This window comes from Podarcis melisellensis (genome assembly GCF_964234715.1).
Source record: "Podarcis melisellensis genome assembly, chromosome: 12".
Classification (NCBI taxonomy): domain Eukaryota; kingdom Metazoa; phylum Chordata; class Lepidosauria; order Squamata; family Lacertidae; genus Podarcis; species Podarcis melisellensis.
This window is the reverse complement of record NC_138544.1, coordinates 5,671,213-5,691,044: the sequence shown is the minus strand read 5'-3', so window position 1 is coordinate 5,691,044 and position 19,832 is coordinate 5,671,213. Positions and strand designations below refer to the sequence as shown.

Below are 19,832 nucleotides of genomic sequence, written 5' to 3'. Positions count from 1 at the left end.
ACATTATGCACCTGTGGACCAAAAATTCTCGCTGGTGCATAAGGCAACTCTCAGACTCACTAACAAATGGTCCTCACTGCGATGGGGAAGGCTTGAAAACCAGACAAGACCCAGAGTTCCAAAGAGTTCCTGCTAACTGAAAGCAAATGCGAAGGCTACGTACACATGACAGTGATGGCTAATAATAATAATAATAATAATAATAATATAATTTATTATTTATAACCCGCCCATCTGGCTGGGTTTCCCCAGCCACTCTGGGCAGCTTCCAACAAAACACTAAAGTAGAATAACCTAAAAGCTTCCCTAAACAGGGCTGCCTTCAGATGTCTTCTAAAAGTTTGGTAGTGGTTTTTCTCTTTGACATCTGGTGGGAGGGCGTTCCACAGGGCGGGTGCCACTACCAAGAAGGCTCTCTGCCTGGTTCCCTGGAACTTGGCTTCTTGCAGCAAACTTCTTGCAGCAAACTTGGCCCTCCAGCTGTTTTAGGACTACAACTCCCATCATCCCTAGCTAACAGGACCAGTGGTCAGGGATGATGGGAACTGTAGTCCCAAAACAGCTGGAGGGCCGAATTTGGCTATCAATGCGATTAGCAGCTTTAAAAATGTAGCAAGTTCACCCCACCCCACGCATGTTTCATCACTTTTTTACATTGTGATACTACTTCTTCTTTGGCGATCACTCGTAGCCAAGTAAGAATGTCTTCCATAAACACGGTTTTAACAATGATTCCATAAGTGACTGTGGAGGCCAATTCTGGACCCACACGTCCTTCCACAGTGGGGACACTGGTTCCCGGGCCGGAGTTGATCACAGTGTGGATTTGCCAAGCGTGCCTTCCTCTTAGCACGTTTCCCCCTTGCGTTCTGAGTTCGACACCAGTGGTGACATCTTCACCAGATGGCATTACTCGATTTGCTTCCCCGTGCTAAACTCCTATTCAATGAAGCAGTCGTCTGTGCATGAGGAAAAATGCACCAAGCAGCAGTATTTCTCAGGAAGCTGCAGGATACGTATAAATTTTGACAGGCCTCATGTGTGCTTTGCTTCAAAAACCAGCAGCAGGAATGCGTTGGATCTGGAGCAAATGGCAACGCAAACAAAGCCGAAAGCTTCTCAACTCCTCCTCCCGTCACACAGGCGAAGAAGAGGGCAGAGGAGAAGGTATCACCGGGTCAGGCTTTCCCAAACTTGGGTCTCCAGCTGTTTTTGGACTGCAACTCCCCCCATCCCTAGCTAGCAGGACCAGTGGTCAGGCATGATGGGAGCTGTAGTCCAAAAACAGCTGGAGACCCAAGTTTGGAGAACCAGGTGCCAGACCAGGGTTTTGCCTGGCTTGCAAATAGGACTGAGTAGGACTGTACAAAAGCACGATAGAAAAAGTTTCAACAGTAAGAAGAACGAAAAAGGGTGGTCAGTATCAGCCAGGGTCAACAAGACAGAAACAAAGTTTGCCGTTATTTCTTTAATTATTATAAGCAATATTTTATATGGTCACTTAAGTCGTTATCAACGACTTGGATGATGGACTCAAGGGCACCCTGATCAAATTTGCAGATGACACCAAACTGGGAGGGGTGGCTAACACCCCAGAGGACAGGATCACACTTCAAAACGACCTTGACAGATTAGAGAACTGGGCCAAAACAAACAAGATGAATTTTAACAGGGAGAAATGTAAAGTATTGCACTTGGGCAAAAAAAATGAGAGGCACAAATACAAGATGGGTGACACCTGGCTTGAGAGCAGTACATGTGAAAAGGATCTAGGAGTCTTGGTTGACCACAAACTTGACATGAGCCAACAGTGTGACGCGGCAGCTAAAAAAGCCAATGCAATTCTGGGCTGCATCAATAGGAGTATAGCATCTAGATCAAGGGAAGTAACAGTGCCACTGTATTCTGCTCTGGTCAGACCTCACCTGGAGTACTGTGTCCAGTTCTGGGCACCACAGTTCAAGAAGGACACTGACAAACTGGAACGTGTCCAGAGTAGGGCAACCAAAATGGTCAAAGGCCTGGAAATGATGCCTTATGAGGAACGGCTAAGGGAGCTGGGCATATTTAGCCTGGAGAAGAGGAGGTTAAGGGGTGATATGATAGCCATGTTCAAATATATAAAAGGATGTCACATAGAGGAAGGAGAAAGTTTGTTTTCTGCTGCTCCAGAAAAGCGGACACGGAGCAGTGGATCCAAACTACAAGAAAGAAGATTCCACCTAAACATTAGGAAGAACTTCCTGACAGTAAGAGCTGTTTGACAGTGGAATTTGCTGCCAAGGAGTGTGGTGGAGTCTCCTCCTTTGGAGGTCTTTAAGCAGAGGCTTGACAACCATATGTCAGGAGTGCTCTGATGGTGTTTCCTGCTTGGCAGGGGGTTGGACTCGATGGCCCTTGTGGTTTCTTCCAACTCTAGGATTCTATGAATAAAGCACATTAAAAAGATACTCACTACGAAGTGCTGCACTTTTAACATTTGGAGAGAGAAAAGGCCCAGTACTGCGTACTGTTGAGCAACCACAGAAAAAAGCCCTATATATTCAGATCTTCAAAGCAACTTGGTGATATGGGTCACTAATACTGCCCAGCAATTATTTTTTCAAAAAAGAATATCATATAAAGCATTCCAGAAGGTCTAGAGTATGGGTAGGCAAACTAAGGCCCAGGGGCCGGATCCGGCCCAATCGCCTTCTAAATCTGGCCAGTGGACGGTCCGGGAATCAGCATGTTTTTACATGAGTAGAATGTGTCCTTTTATTTAAAATGCATATCTGGGTTATTTATGGGGCATAGGAATTCATTCATTTTTTTTTTTCTTTCCAAAATATAGTCCAGCTCCCCACAAGGTCGGAGGGACAGTGAACCAGCCCCTTGCTGAAAAAGTTTGCTGACCTCTGGACTAGAGGAAACAGTTCTCATTTCACAGTGAATTCACTATTTTAACATGTTCCTTGCTGTCCCTGTATATCAGAGCTTTCCAAACTCTGTGTCGTGACACATTTGTGTGTCAGCTGCAGTGTGTAGGGGCATCGCACAAATGCTCCCCGCATTCCCTGGGTTTGGAAAGGTGTTAGTTTAACCTCTGGTTTGCTAGTAAAACTGAATAACTGTATAGCAAAATGATGCAGAATTGAGTTACCACGTCACAAAATGATGCATGTCTAAAAAGTGTGTCACCAACGTGAAAAGTTTGGAAAGCTCTTCTATAGATGGATAGGATTGAAAATGTTTCCAAAGCCCTCAGACAGAACATCATTCCCTCAAGAGGGCAATTTGCAATTACAGTGGTACCTCGGGTCACATCCGCTTCAGGTTACAGACTCCACTAACCCAGAAATAGCATCTCGGGTTAAGAACTTTGCTTCAGGATGAGAACAGAAATCGTGCAGCAGTGGTGTGGCAGCAGCGGGAGGCCCCATTAGCTAAAGTGGTGCTTCAGGTTAAGAACAGTTTCAGGTTAAGAACAGAACAAATTAAGTATTTAACCCGAGGTACCACTGTATTTCAAAAACAGCTTTGTCTCCACCCCTCCTTTTTCTTGCTCACTAGCTCTCTCAAATGAAGGCTTCCACTGTGGATCCAACACCTGGGAGTGAATCCCTTCAGACCCAACAGGGCTTACTTCTGAGTAGACATGCACCAATCAGCATCATCGGCCAAACAAGCTGCAGAGCGCAGGAGATGTTCAGTTTTCACAATGCCTACATTTTGACTTCACCCCCAAAGCTGCACTCCTCCCTTGTCTCCCGAGACAGACGGGTGCCAGCAAAATATTGCAGACCGATATCATAATTAACCTTGCAGGGGTGGGAAGATGAGAGGTTCCTAATTATCATTTGTGCTATTTGCTATTTAAAGATTTGAAACAAATGTGAGCTTGGATTTGATGGCGTAAGCGTTTTGCAAATTTGGCTTTTCGTACCCAGGGACAAGGAAATGCAGTGCTAGAAACCTGAAATGGCATTTCTGCCTGTTGTTTCTTCCCTGTTTGTATCCTGAAAACCCATCTTATATCGAGGGTCAGAGCAAATGCCAGAACCTCACACATCGTGTAGCAACTTGCTCCATGCTTTTGCTAATGTGTCACTACTCTTCCTACTATCAGCCCTTGCAAACTCGTTTCTGACTTTCCCTTCCATGCCCTGTAGCCCCTTCATCCTGCAACCGGCCAGCCCTGCTGCACTCCAGACTCCCACCCCCCAATTCTAACTTTATCTGCCTTGACTTCCTTCTTCTGCTCCATCCATCAGCTCAAGTGGTTAAAGTTGGCCACAATTCGAAGCGAATGAAAGCTGAACTCTATGTAACAGGAAGCATTGGGCAACTGTTTACTGTAGGTGTATAGGTTTGCTGGCAGGTTCACAGGCAGATCTGTGGCTGATCACCAAAGAGTTCTTACTCCCAATGCTGTAGCAACAACAGCAACTGCCCCCCAACCCAACAACTAGGCTGCTTACACAAAGATAAGTTGAGAGGACCCATAAATGCATTTTACTGCATTGACACAGAGAACTGTAGAGTTGGAAGGGCCCCAGAGGTCACCAACCTTCTGGTTAACTGCCAGATGCACTGTCCCACTGCGCCACAGAGGACTGATACAGTGGTACCTCGCAAGACGAATGCATCGTAAGACGAAAAACTCGCAAGACAAAAGAGACAAATTTTTTGAGACAAATTTCCCTATGGGCTTGCTTCGCAAGACGAAAACGTCTTGCAAGTTTGTTTCCTTTTTCTTAAAACCGTTAATACCCAGGGTGCATTGCTTGAAGAAGCTGCCAGTTCTGATGTTCCTGCGGCTGAAGACTTTGCAGCGGAGTTCCTGGAGGTTGTGACGAGGGAGGTCTACGTTCCACAGCGGCTGTCCTCCAAAGAACTGAGGGACATTTGCCAGAAGTGGAAAGGTGTGCAGGCTTTTGCACAGCGGCACCACCCTGACAAGGCCCTGACGCATGACCTTGCGAACACTTGTGATACGAGGGTCATGTCGTCTTCCAGGGAGGTGCTGAAAAGGCAGATGAAGCAGCAGACCATGGACAGGTTCTTCAGCAAGAAGCAAAGAGTGGAAGAGGAACCTTCTTCGAGTTGTCCCCCAGAGTCTTAGAAAATGTATGTACAGTACTGTACACTTTGGTGATTTTTAAACTTTTTTTGACCATAGGAATGCATTCATTGATTTTCAATGCATTCCTATGGGAATCCGTGCTTCGCAAGAGGAAAAATTCACAAGACGAAAAAAACTTGCCGAACGAATTAATTTCGTCTTGCGAGGCACCACTGTACTGGGAACAAATTCCTGGGCAGAGATCACTCAGAGGCGCCACACTCCTTAAACTGTAAGTTAAACCCACACCAAGCCACTATTTTGCACTTGGAGCAAGTGCTAAATCCCACAAGCTTGAAGTACGCCCACCTATTCTTCTACATGGGTTTTTGCAAATCGTACATGGTTATGGCTGAGGAATACTGAGAATCAGAACAAGCCAAGATGAAGGGAGGGACAAGAGGAATAATGACAGATTTATGAGTAAACAGAGGGCAGAACTGGGGGGGGGGGCTTGGGGGGGAGGAATGCCATTTCCTATTAGTTTAAGTTCTAGACGACCCAACAAAGTTAAGCGCACCACGACTGAGGGACTTCATGCTTAATTCTGACTGCTGCCCACATTACGTAACCGTAAGGGATTGCTTCAATTAGGCCTTTTGCATTTTAATCTTTGTTAATGCTTTGGGCACATTTGTTACAAGTGGCCTTTGCACATTAGATCAAAAATCAAAACTGGAAAACAATGCTTCCATATGCGAGCACCAATCAGGGATAGCAGAGATCCAAGATCTATTAGACTTCACTCTGCTGTCTAAAGGAGAGTCCAGCTGGCTGCAAGATGGAGTCAAGACATTGCAAGCCTTCAATGATTTACAGGAGAGTGTGCTTAAACATGCAATTAGTGGATTTACCGTATTTTTCACCCTATAGGACGCACTTTTTCCCCTCCAAAAATGAAGGGGAAATGTGTGTGTGCCCTATGGGGCGAATGCAGGCTTTCGCTGAAGCCTGGAGAGCGAGAGGGGTCGGTGCGCACCGACCCCTCTCCCTCTCCAGGCTTCAGGAAGCTATCCGCAAGCCTTGGGAGCCCGGCGGGAGTTTCTGCTGGGCTCCCAAGGCTTGCGGAGAGCAGCCTGTTCTGGGGGCTGGGGAAGCTCAGGCTTCCCCCGCCCCAGCCCCGCGCCTGGGGGGGGGGGGGGAATAATTTTTTTTCTTTATTTCCCCCTCCCCCCAAAAAACTAGGTGCGCCCTATGGGCCAGTGCGCCCTATAGGGCGAAAAATATGGTAATTACCTGCCTCATACATAGGGTAAAGGCAGTATGGGCTTTCTCTTGCAGCAAAAAAACTTAGGAATAAATGCCACTGTGTGGTAGTGAGATATGTAAAACCAAGTGAGTTATTTATTCATTTATTTAATAATGTTTACATACCGCTTAACTCCAAACAAAACAGAACAAAATACTCCCTGTGTGGTTTATGTACTAACAGGGGATGAGGATCGCGTTGCCTTATCCCAGGCCCAACTCATACACTGGCTATCTGGGTCTATGCTAAATCCCATCTTTAGAACAATGAGGCTAAACGGTTTTTATATTTGGGGCTGCGAGCTCATTAAAAAAAATAGGAGGCCTTTTGGGATGAACTGTTTCAGCAGTTAAGCTTTTATTAGGCTTCAGTTGCCATCTGAAATCATGGCTGTTGCTATGAAAAGGGACGCACAAATCGTCCGTTCTTGGCAACAAGAGTGAAAGGACGCCATGAGAATGCGACGCATGTATGCGACAGTGCTCAGAGCGATGCGCCTTTCAGCTCATGCTGCCTCCATCCACTCAAGGGAGAAGCAGGTACATAAAATCAACATTTCTAACATGGACTGCTCTAAAGGCAGCAGCTTATTTCAGAATATATTAGACACCTGTGCATTAACTAAGTAACTGTTATGCGTTTGAGGAGTGGGTGGGCTGTATGCCTGAGCCCCGCTTTCTAATTCCTGGATCCCGCATGGATTGGATTGCTGGAATAGCTAGGCCGGCCTGGTAATGGCCCACTAAGTAAGGGTCGCCTAGGGAACAAAGGAAGTGGCTCTGTGCCAGAGAGCAAATGGGTGGGCTTTTCTCCCTCAACCGTCTGGTAGACAGAAAGACAAAAAGGCAGAGTTGAGAGTGATGTGTGCTATACGCTGGATGCGAAATCTCTGAAACGCAGAGAGAGGAAGCCTGCCTTGATTTCGGCTGGAATCCGAGGCTGTGGCTATGGGAGAAGCAGGACCTCCTGGTAGGCTCAGGTGGTATAGATGTGTAAATAAACAATATATCCTAAAGCCACCTGTGTCTCCTTTCCAAAACGAAAAAACGAACTCTGGGTAAGTGCCTGGAATCCCTGGGATCTTGCACAGCTCACTTATAGTCAAGAACTATATAACCTGTTTTCCCAGTAGTGATGTATGGAAGTGAGAGCTGGACCTGGTGTATCATCAGGGAGGTATTTTGCAAAGCCACCTTGAATGAGATTCAGGATTATCCTATAGGTATGCAATAGTGTTGGATTATTAAACCTAGACAGCATCTTCAAAAGCGGAGACATCACCTTGCCAACAAAGGTCTGTATAGTAAAAGCTATGGTTCTCCCAGTAGTGATGTATGGAAGTGAGAGCTGGACCATAAAGAAGGCTGATCGCCAAAAAATGGATGCTTTTGAATTATGGTGCTGGAGGAGACTCTTGAGAGTCCCATGGACTGCAAGAAGATCAAGCGTATCCATTCTTAAGGAAATCAGCCCTGAGTGCTCACTGGAAGGACAGATCGTGAAGCTGAGGCTCCAATACCTTGGCCACCTCACGAGAAGAGAAGACTCCCTGGAAAAGACCTTGATGTTGGGAAAGATGGAGGGCACAAGGAAAAGGGGACGACAGAGGACGAGATGGTTGGATAGTTTTCTCGAAGCTACCAGCATGAGTTTGACCAAACTATAGGAAGCAGTGGAAGACAGGAGTGCCTGGTGTGCTCTGGTCCATGGGGTCACGAAGAGTCGGACACGACTAAACAACAACAATATAACCTGTGCTATTTTTCTAGAAAAAGAGGTGTTGGACCTCACCATTAACTTCTCCCTTGTTCTCCACCTGAAAGGTGCCAGAGCTGAGGTCCGGTGAGTTCTGGATGGGGGAAAAAGAAGCCCTGTGTATAACTGTCTATTTAACATTCCTTCACAATTTATCATTTTTTAATGTGTTTTCCTCCGATGCGAAGTTTATTTTCACTTCCCAAAAAAATATTTCTGTTGAAATATTTATATCCTATCTTTTTTTTATTAAAAAATGCCTTAAAGGTGATTTCCAACATGCTTCATATAGGGTGCATGTTTCATTTACTTTCCATACATCTTTTTTCTTTCCTCCTTCCACGTCCGTGTTATTTTGACGGTATTTAGATGGCAAGGCTTTCGGACGGGGGGCTTTGTCATATTTTAAGGGCTGTGCAGTTCACTCCACACAAAAATTGTATTTTTACATTCCTGTCTTATTTGCGAGTACACAAGGGGGACTCCTACGCATTGCAATCGAGAGACAAAATATAGTCGAGCAATGATGCAACAGCTAGAACATCCTACACATTCATGCCAAAATGAACTACTTGCATTAAATTAGTTAAGTGCCCATCAGGCTTTTTTCTTTCTTTTTTTCATATTTCCAGTAAAGAAGCTGGAATTAGTTATAAGTGCCTGGTACACATGCCGAGTTTGCCTCCCCGACTGCACAGCCCAGAGTTTTTTTTCCACAGAGGTCAGCTTCTGTGGGAGAACAGCTTACTGTGTGGCAGAGGGACAACAGGTGAAATTATTATTATTATTATTATTATTATTATTATTATTATTATTATTACTACTACTACTACTACTACTACTACTACCCTGTGTGACAGAGGGAGAGTGGAAGCGGGAAGAGGGGGAGGCAATTGAGGTGTGTGAAGTATTGTCTCCCCACGCCTCTTTTAAAAAGAATCATAATAAAATCCTAGAACTGGAAGGGACCACCAGGGTCATCTAGTCCAACCCCCTGCAATGAAGGAATATTTTGCCCAATGTGGGACTCGAACCCACAGCCCTGAGATTAAGAGTCTCATGCTCCACTGACTGAGCTATCCCAGCAGTCCCAGCAGCAGTATTAATAATAATTTTAAAGTGTTTTACAAGCTTTGATTCTAAGCTCTGCAGCTGAACTGGGATTCAAAACTAGCTTCTATTTACTGAATACCATGGATCCCAGGGTGATATAAAAATTATAGAGCAAATCATTGTAAAGTAGTACTCACTGGCTGGGACTGCAGCCCAAGTTATCTGGAGGGTGTCCAGACTAGTGAAGGCTGCCTTAATGAAAGGAATGTACGAAACCAAGGATGGGGACCTATGACCCTCCAGCTGCCAGTGGAACTATACTCCCAGGCAGTGTTAGAAATTAGCCAGGCGCCAAGTGCATTTTGCAACTGGCGCAGGTCCAACTCCGACCAAGTGGAGATCTCTGGATGCCAGGAAAGCAAAATGTCACTTAGAGAAGGATCTGAAATATTGTCATTTGTTTTATTTCATGTTTTAATGCATTGCAAACTACTTTAAGATTTGTTCTTTAACATCTAAAGAGGTATAGAAATGAAATCAATAAATATAATAATACAGTATTAATAATAATAGAACTCCATCACAAAAGCGCACCTTTTTGTGGTGACCATAACCTGAGTTTAAGGTGCCATTTGGTGAGGAAATTCTATGGCTGAGTTTCTAATGCTGTCCATCATCCGTAGCCACTGGCTTGGCTGGCTAAGGACAACAGAAGATGGAGACCAGACTCTCCACAGCCTTTCTCAACCTGTGGGTGCCCAGATGTTGTTGAACTACAACTCCCATCACCCCAGCTAGCAAAGCCAGAGCTCAGGGATGATGGGAGTTGTAGTCCAACATCTGGAGACCCACAAGTTGAGAACTGCTGCTCCAGAACATGGGTAGGCAACTTAAGGCCCGGGGGCCAGATGCGGCCCAATTGCCTTCTAAATCCGGCCCGCAGACGGTCTGGGAATCAGCGTGTTTTTACATGAGTAGAATGTGTGCTTTTATTTAAAATGCATCTCTGGGTTATTTGTGGGGCATAGGAATTTGTTCATATTTTTTTTCAAAATATAGTCCAGCCCACCACATGGTCTGAGGGACGGTGGACCAGCCCACGGATAAAAAAGGTTGCTGACCCCTGCTCCAGAACATTTGGAGTCACAGGTTCACCACCCCTGACTGAAACAAAAAAAATTCTCTTTTTACAGGTATGAATATCTACTCAGAAGTAACGCATTGAGTTCACATTTGAAAGAATGTGGTAGGAGACATGAAAGCATCTCAAATAGAAGTTAAAGATCCAGTTTTGGATTGTGGTGAACTTTTAAAAGGAAGGTTTTTCAACAAGCTACATTAAATTTTTACACCACCCATTATTCATTGATCCCAGGGAGGTTTACAGCATAAAAATGAAAAAAGGAGTAGAAATTGTGTCTCAAACTAGCAAACAGGCACAAAATAAAATTTTATTAATAGAAACCAGAACAAAATATTTGGAAACTGCTTCCGCAGTACATTTCTTTTCCTGTTTCACTTCCTATTCAAAAGCACGGTGGTTCAACTTTAAAGATGCCAGCATATCAATAAATCACACTTTTAACACTTTCAAAATGGACTTTACAAATATAGCGGCACCCTGGTAGCAAGCTACCACAGAGAACTAAATAGAGGATAAAGTTACAGCCTTTGCAGTAAATTCGCTTGCCTTTTAAACCCAGGGTTGTGATATGAACAGAGCTGGTATCCTCAAGCGGTGCAATACATAGTATTATATTGCACTTGATTTCTACCAATATTCCAGGTCTTAAAAGTTTATTGCTCAGCTGACTTAAACTGGGCAGGAAGGAGGGGGGTGGGCAGGAGACTTCCAGAAGCAGAAAGTAAAGGGGAAACTAAACAGATATCTTTAGTACTTTAAAAGCACACACATAACGTTTCCCTTTTTGCCACAAATTCGTCTTCTTTTTTAAAAGCATATTCAGTACAGTGGTGCCCCGCAAGACGAATGCCTCGCAAAACGAAAAACGCGCAAGACGAAAGGGTTTTTCGTTTTTTGCGTCGCTTCGCTAGACGATTTTCCCTATGGGCTTGCTTCGCAAGACGAAACGTCTTGCGAGTTCTTGCGAGTTTGTTTCCTTTTTCTTAAAGCCGCTAAGCCGCTAATAGCCGCTAACAGCCGCTAATAGCCGCTAACAGCCGCTAAGCCGCTAATAGCCGTGCTTCGCAAGACGAAAAAACCACAAGACGAAGAGACTCGCGAAACGGATTAATTTTGTCTTGCGAGGCACCACTGTACAGGGAATGTTCTTATAGCTACACAAATCTAAATCTATTGTAATGGAAGTGCTGCATTTTTGCTCTTAAAAGGTCAGGCACAACATTAATTAATCAGCTCTCATAAAAAAAGTAACAAAAATAGGCTGAAAGATGCAAAATGTCTTGTCCTCTAGGCATGGTTCCTGATTCATACTGAACTTGTTCTTCCTTTGCTGAACATTCTACAAGTGAACTGGTGAACGGCCTCCTAAGGTGGAAGTGAGATTTCCTGTAACCTGCTGTCAGACAACCAGGATTTAGGAAAATACTATCTTATAATTGACATACTTTTTTCTACTTAAAAGAACGCAAACTTATCAATTTTCTTCAACCGTGCCAGTTTACAACAAGGAGCAACTTGCTCCTCAACAACCAACGCCAAACAATAACAGGGTCACAGAAGGGAAGGAATGGAGTGATTCCAGGACCAAATAAAGGAAACATGGAATTGCTTGTTTTGACAGCAAAGCACAGAGACGTTCAAAGAAAGCAGCAACTTGCAACAATCTGGTAAGAGGCTTTGGGAGAAAGTTGGCCGCCATTAGCCAATCTGCTCCAAACACTCTCAACTGAAGGCAACAGACAATGATGGGAGCTGGTTTATGTAAATAAAATCCTCATTATTCCTGAACTGCACCACTCAATGCTGAAGTAAGGGGTTGCATGTCTGAATGCTCACCCATTACATGGAGACAGGAAACCCTCCGAGGATGCAGAAAACTGTGTCAGAAAAGGGCTGTGCATAGCCCCTTCTAAGGCACGCTGTTTTTATTCAAGAAGTTTGTTGTGGGAAATCAACTCAGGGATTCACAGATTTTGACTGGTCACCACAGATAAGGCCTGGTTCTCCCTGCAGACTGGGGCCTTGTCTCCAATGTCACGGAAAGCTTCAGTGTGTCTTCAAAGCATGGTGCAACATGGCCCAGACCAAATTACCCTCATAGGAAATGGCCACATATCTGCATACGGCTATTTTTCCCCCCAACCAAGCCCAACAGGCATTCTCCAGGGTCTCAGGGATATTTTAGCGAAGGGATATTTTAGAAGGTCTTGGTGGAATGGTCTTAATTACCCAAAGCTGGGAGGCAGCAGGGCCTCCAGATGTTCCTTTATTTTAGCCGTCTTTCTCATTCAGTAACTTCAAAGGCCCACCGAACACAAAGGACATCCTGATTTTCAAAGCAGTGCTGGAACACCATGTCCCCCTGCGATACAATCCTACACCCAGCTCCCCTGAAAGAAGTCCTACCAAGTTCAATGGGACCTACTCTCTCGTAAGTGTGCTGCAAGGGCCTTCGCTCTTCAAATGCAGACCTAACGTTGCTCATGGATTCCTTTGAGAATGCCAGGGCAAAGGGAGGGGGGCAGTGGATCACTTGATTGTCGGCATGGAAAGCATGAGATCACATCCTAAAAGCAAAAGAAAATAGCCAAAGCCCTCACGGCAAGAGCTCAAACTGCACAATCCAAGAGATTTCAGCAAACAAAAGGCGGAAGGAAGGGTGGAGCGGCGCCACACAAGCACACAGAGGTTTGCCACAGAAAGAGCCCTGTGAGGAAGTGCTGTTACATGCACCGTTGTCTCAAGAAGAAACCAACCGTCTAGTTAGTTTCCTTCTCCCACTAGACACCCAGGGGAAAATGTGCACCCTGATAACCTGAGGAGGAGGCCAGAAATGCCTCCCTTACGATGAGAGAGGCACATTACATGCGCCACCAGAAGGTATGGATGCATCACAGGCAAGAGAGTGCGCAAGCCCCTTGCTCCAGGGCAGTTTTATTGAACAGAAATCCCTGGGAATAAAGAGGCTGTAGAGGCTGTTGACATCCATGGCAGTAAAATGAAACAAAGCTTTCTACAATATCTGCTTTCTGTAGGTCGTTCTGTGAATTTTACAGAATTGAAAAGAGACTCTGAGCACATTTTTCCTGCTTAGCATGATATCACGGAAGTGGAAGGGGCAGAAAACTCTCTGCCTGTGACAAACCTCACTCTTCATTCTGCTTGATGCTGACAGCACGGGGCCGGCTGCTCCTGGAAGGTTCAAAGATCTCGCTGCCCTAATTAGTCGCCATGAAATAATTTATGAGTCAGACTTAAAGTCAGACATCGTTATCCTATGGAAGGAGAATATCTTAATACTTGTAAGAAACAGCAAATTATTAGAATGGATTCGCCCTAAGTGATAAAGTGATAAAGTGACGTGTGCATGTCGAAATAGAAAAATACTTATAGATAACAAGTGACGAAAAACCAAATTATTCCTCTATACATTTACAGAGCCCACCCATGCAACTGCTGACTCGGTCCATTCAATATTTCAAAATGCACAAATCAGTCTAAAAGGTCCTTTTAAATTTTACTTGAACAGGCCATTCCCCAACAATATGGCCTACTCAGAACTTGCCAATTACAAAAAAACACATAAATGGAAGAAGAGAAATTCAAATGGTTTCAGTAGACAGCACTAGAAAATACAAGTGATGTTTTGGGACTCTCCCCCCCCCCAGTAGTGGAAAAGAAATAAAGAAAAATAATTACAATTGTGGGTGAAGTTCTGATATACTCACAGGACAATATCCAGCCAAAGTGTAATTGAGTTCAGTGTATGAGTTTAACATATCCTTTAATCTCTCCCACTAAATAATGGCGGGGGGCGGTGAAGTGTTTAACTTTACCCAGACTATACTTTTAAACTGCATACTTCAGATGTTTTAAATACACACCAAAAAACCATAGAAGTGCAAAAGCAACTTAAGTAAAAATATGTATCACAAAACCCTGTAACTGATAAAAAAACTGTGGTTATCAAAATTCTCTTTGTAGGGAGTCACGCCCTGGAATGAAAGTTTAGCTTTTTAGTCAGAAATATCGTAAGTAATTGCTGGTACTGCAAACTCAACTAGATGAATGCAACTGATTTTTGGTTTTCAATGCCAGCTCTTGCATGAATTTCTGCTGGTACCTTTCACCTGCCTCTCGCTGCCCAGTCACTCAATTCCATACAGCTGCAGCAGAATAAAACTATATTATTATTTGCAAATTTTTGTTGTGATTGAGTAAGTGACATATCTCTTTATTCGCTGAAAGATGGGTGTCACATGCAGTTCATGAACTTATTGAACTTTCCAGCATAATCAAGATAGTATATATATATTGTAAACTGGGGATTTTTTAATATGGTGTGCAGAGTACACTTCAGAGCGTACCAAAGGGCAGGGTCCTGGGCCAAGCAGCTAGCACTGAAATTCAAATAATACTTGGGGGCAAGGGGGGAATGGATGGGCACAAGAGGCCTGGACCCAAAGGCTTCACAGGAAAGGAGGGCCTTGAAGAAAACAGAAGTTGGCACCATGCAAGTGTTTTGGAAGGCTATTGAAAGCAGACAAAGCCGCAAGGGGGGGAAGGCAGCCTCTTTTGAAGGAGCAAGAGATTTTCAGGAGATGGAGCGGGAAGCTTTTAACTAATGATACAGAGAAATCAAGGCATGACAGTGGCGTAGCGTGGGGGGTGCAGGGGGGCTGGCCGCACCGGGCGCAACATCTGGGGGTTAGGGGGCACAAATCCACGGGTTAGGGGGCGTAAATCCACGGGTTAGGGGGTGCAAATTACTTGCCTTGCCCCGGATGCTGACAACCCACGCTACGCCACTGAGGCATGATGCTTGCTCCCATTGAGGGTTGCACTGCAAATTCCACTGAGTTCAATGGGGCTTGCTTCCAAGTAAAAAGGTCTCTCTCAATATATGTCTGTGTTTTACTGTTTATTTTAAACCTGGGTGTTTTAAACTTTTTGCTGAAATTGCATTAATTTTGGGTTTTATAACTGATGTCATGCTTGCAAGCCACTTGGAAGCCATTCTGGCCTGTAAGCGGCATAAATATCAAGCACCACCAACATTTATACCCAGGGCTGGGCTTACCTGTAAGGAGGCAAGGGCAAGACCCAGTTGACAAGAAATAAGGTAACGGGGGTCAAGTGCTCAGCTCCTTATCCACCCGCTTGCAAATCTCCCTTAGGCATCAAAATGCCATCAGCTACCTTTCTGTTACATAAATTGTCTGCTTTATAAAATATCCCTACTTTGTGGGGGCAGGTAAGGTGCCAGCATCAGGTTTAAGGCCATGAAGGGAGTCCACCCCACCCCCCCGCAGGACATAGCTGCCAACTTTCCCCTTTTTTAAGGGAAATTCCCTTATTCCAAATACGATTCCTTGCAAGAAAAGGGAAAAGTTGCCAACTATGCCCCAGGGTGCCAAGCCAAGGGGGTGCAAAATAAAATAAAATATTTAATGCAGGAACCTACTGAGAAGATCAATTCAAAAAGCAACTGTACCAAAAGGAATGTGCGTCAAAATAAAAAAAATATTTAGTGGGGGGCCCCAGAATTTTGTCCTCGTTTAGGATGCCATATAGCAAGAGCCTGTCCCTGAGCTATTTCCTAACCCCACAACTTAGCGGCATCCCCCTCTCCCGTTTCTAGCTAGCCTGGTAAGGCGGTTTTTGTCTTGACCCGCATCAGGCTGGGGTCGTTTCACACGTGCGGGCCGGGGAAGTCAGGTGCAGAGGCGCGGAAAAGGGGAAAGCCCCTGGAGACCGGCTGGTGGAAGGGTGGAGAGGAGGGAGAAGAGCTCGTGAGAAGGGAGAAGAGGGGCGAGAGAGGAGCCCCGAAGCCGCTGATCTAGGGCAACGCCGCCCCCCGGAGGCGCGCCCGCCCGCCCCCGACCCCGGCAAGCGCCCCACGCGCGCGGGGGGGGGAGAGGCGCGCTTCCTCCCCAATTGCAGCAGCGTCCTCCTTCCTCCCCCCCCTCTTCCTCGCCCTCGGGCGCCTGTCCGGGTCTCTCGCCCAGACGGAACAGATCCCCCCCCCCGCACACACCTTCCCGCCCCCCCCCCCGTTTGGCTGCTGCGCGGACGCCTCCATCGCCCTCCCCGGCAGCTCCGGAGCAGCCGCCCGCCCCCGCCCGAGGCGTGCCAGAAAGGAGGAAGGGGAGGCCACCTGCGACCACCCATCCCGGGGAGAGGCGCCGCCCCCGCAGCCGCGCAACTCCGCAGCTCTCCTCTCCAATCTTCCCTGCGGGCGGCCCCCCACCCCGCACTTCTTTGCAGGATCAGCTCCCCTGCCTCCCGCCCCCCCCCCGGCAAAGGGGCCGCATTTCCCACGGCAGGTAGAGCGCGTCAGGTCCCCACGGCGGGGAGAAGGGTCAACCCCCCCCCCCAGCCAACTCCGCGGGACTTGCTCCCGAGCGGACGGCAGCCTCCGCGCAAAAGAAACCCGCAGCTGCACCTCCCCGTCCAGGGCAGCAGCAGCAGCAGCCCGCGCCCCCGGGCAAGCAAGCGCCCGTCCCCGGAGAAGCGCGTGCAATCTTGCCAGCCCCCTCTGCCCCTCCTGCCCGCAATCCTAAGCCGCGAAGCCCAGCAAGCAGCCCGGGGATCCCGGCGCGGAGGAGGAAGTTGGCTGCGCTGCCGCAGAGGCTGGAGGGGCAGCGCCTCCTGCGCCGGGGAAGTTGGCCTCTTACCGCGGCTGGTTCGGCTGCTTGTCTTCGCGACTCTCTCTTTCTCTTTCTATCCCATCATCAGACTCCAACGCGCGCAGCACAGAAGCCTCGCCGCCGCCGCCGCCCGCACTTCCTCTTCCTTCCTCCTGCTGGCCGGAGACGCGATTTGCATCTGCAAAGAAGCCTCCCCCCCCCCCCAAGATGATCTCTTAAAAACTCATCGTTTCTTTGGAGACGGAGAGTTGCTGCTGCTGCTGCTTTTCGCCATGCATCCGCCTTCGGTCTTCACGGATTTAAATCGCTGATCCGGCGCGATCCTAAAGGCATGTTCCTTCCAAGTACCGCGGAGCTTTGCAGGCTTTGCGCAACGACGCGGATCCCGGGGACGGCGGACCCTTCCAACTTGCCAGGCCTTGGCGGAAAGAAAGCGGCGCGTAACGGTTCGCGGCTCGGCTCTCTGTCTCGGAAGGCACCTTTAAAAATAAAAGCAAAGCAACGAGCCCCTCTGAGTGTGTTTTGCTGGAAAATGCTTCTGCAAGCCGGAAGAGTGTCGCGCAGGCTGCAGCCGCTTCCCATTCGACTTTGGAGGGTGGCCGGGGGGGATTTGCGGGCAGCGACTGCCCAAAACACTCGCTGCGCTTACGTGGGCTTGACCCAAGATAACACTTGCATTTTGGAGGCGCGTGCAAGCGCAGCTCAGCAGCAGCGCGGATCCTTAGCAAGCGAGGGCGGCAGTGAGCACATTATGTCGCATATATAGAATTATTGTGGACTTGGAAGGGACCCCGAGGGGATATGTATTTATATACCTCCAATTTCAAATTTGTTTGCAGCCAGCCATCGCTGTAGTTGAGCCTTGCAAGGCGTGCTTTGCCCCTCCTAGCAAGTGATGGGTGTTTATCTCCATGCTGTGAAAAGCTTCAGCTGCTGTTTTACTACACGTTAAGCTGTTCGTGAAAGGCGCAGGCGGAACTCTGGCCATTTCTTTTTTAATTTTCAGGAACTCCATAGTTCACACGTACATGAGACAGAGTGTGAAAGGCGAGAGTAGGCAAGTGCGTAGATGTAGTAGAGATTGCTCAGTGAAATAAATGAATAAAATTAAGTCAGATGAACGCACATACCTCCCAAACACATCTATGGTTTACAGTGGTACCTCGGGTTACATACGCTTCAGGTTACAGACTCCGCTAACCCAGAAATAGTGCCTCGGGTTAAGAACTTTGCTTCAGGATAAGAACAGAAATCGTGACACAGCGGCAGCGGGAGGTACCTCAGGTTAAGAACGGACCTCCGGAACAAATTAAGTTCTTAACCTGAGGTACCACTGTACTTAGGAAGCTTATTCTCCAGGTGTCAATTGTTTTGTGAGCCAAAGACCACCATCCACACATTAGAGGCATTAGCAGGATTGCGGGAACCCGAGCTTTGCAGGAAAGAGCCCTAAGGATAGAACTCTGAATCTGCACACTCCATTGCTGTGGAATGGATTGGAGTACTGTAAATCCTGAAAAGAAGGCATGGCTGAGTGGAAGGTCTCTCATCCAGGCACTCAACAGACCTAGACCTCACCAAGACCTGGCTGGCTGGTCCCACTGGGGTTGGCAGAGCAGAAGGCAGGGAGGCCAACAACGGCAGGCAGAATCAGATCATCCTAGTCTTGGTCCCATTCTCCCTGCTGAGTCCTGCAATGAAGAAGAAGAAGAGTTTGGATTTGATATCCTGCCTTTCACTCCCTTTAACGAGTCTCAAAGCGGCTAACATTCTCCTTTCCCTTCCTCCCCCACAACAAACACTCTGTGAGGTGAGTGGGGCTGAGAGACTTCAGAGAAGTGTGACTGGCCCAAGGCCACCCAGCAGCTGCATGTGGAGGAGCGGAGACGCAAACCCGGTTCACCAGATTACAAGTCCACCGCTCTTAACCACTACACCACACTGGCTCTCAATGAGGACACTGAAACTAGGGTACTCACAAGTAGATCAGAAATACTGTGCTGTTAGTGAACGGGCTATAAAGTAGTCAGGTTCTGGAATCAAGTGATTTTAAAATTGTGTTGAACATTTGCCTACTCTTGGGTCCCTTTTTAAGTCCGTGGGATCTGTGTTTTGAGCATTAATCCTGGCTCGCATGCACAAAGGTTGCGTGGCGGTTTTACGACACCCGCTTTCTTGTGCATTTGTTCTCCTTTGTTTCCGGGGAGGTTATACAACAGTGAACATTCATCCGGATTTGTTTGCATAGAGAGTCTACATTATCCTGTCCATACACCCTGGAGGCCACCTGACAGGGTCTGAAAGACAGTGACTTACTAGTAAAAAAAAAGACTTGTTCCCATTTGTGTTTCCCCTCTGGCCCAAGACACAGATGGAGAAGGATGCGCCTTCTCACACTTGTCCCCTGCTGCCCTGCTCAGAGAGGGCGACAGCAAGAAGGGGGGCTCTGAGGGCCCAGTGATCAGCCCCCTGTTTGGGTGTAGACCTTGGCAGGGGCCCAGTGGTGCCAGTCCCTGATGCCGGCCCACGGGGGTCACCCAGCAAAATGGGTTGGCAATAGATGCAGGCGACCCAAACCAAAGTACTTATTCACTCATTCTATCATTAATTTATAACATTCACTGCCACAAAAGTGCTGTGCTGGCTGATGTCTTTAAAAGGGAGGGTGCATCCATCTATCTATTGGCTGCTATTAGGCCTGATGGCTAAATAGACCGTCCCTGTTGAGAGAGAATGTGCCCCTGCAGACCAACTGCGGAGGTCTTGCTTGCCTGCACCGTGGCAGCATCTGGTGGCCAGCGATGGGAAAACGATGCTGGACTAAATGGACCCAGCAGGAATCTTCTTAAGTTCTTATGGGTCATGAATTATTAGTTT

The 19,832-nt window shown here is 47.0% G+C and overlaps 1 protein-coding gene across 2 annotated transcripts in view; it reads right to left on the bottom strand.

Moving 5' to 3' along the window:
* The window catches only part of ELMO1 (engulfment and cell motility 1), a 312,564-nt gene extending 294,965 nt beyond the window's left edge, over positions 1 to 17,599 (bottom strand). The window contains exon 1 of one of the 2 annotated variants that reach the window (XM_081931087.1): positions 16,983 to 17,599. The gene's annotated coding sequence lies outside the window, so the exon portion shown is untranslated. The remainder of the gene's footprint in view (positions 1 to 16,982) is intronic. The other variant, XM_081931085.1, reaches the window with a different exon arrangement.
* Between the last annotated feature and the right edge of the window lie 2,233 nt (positions 17,600 to 19,832).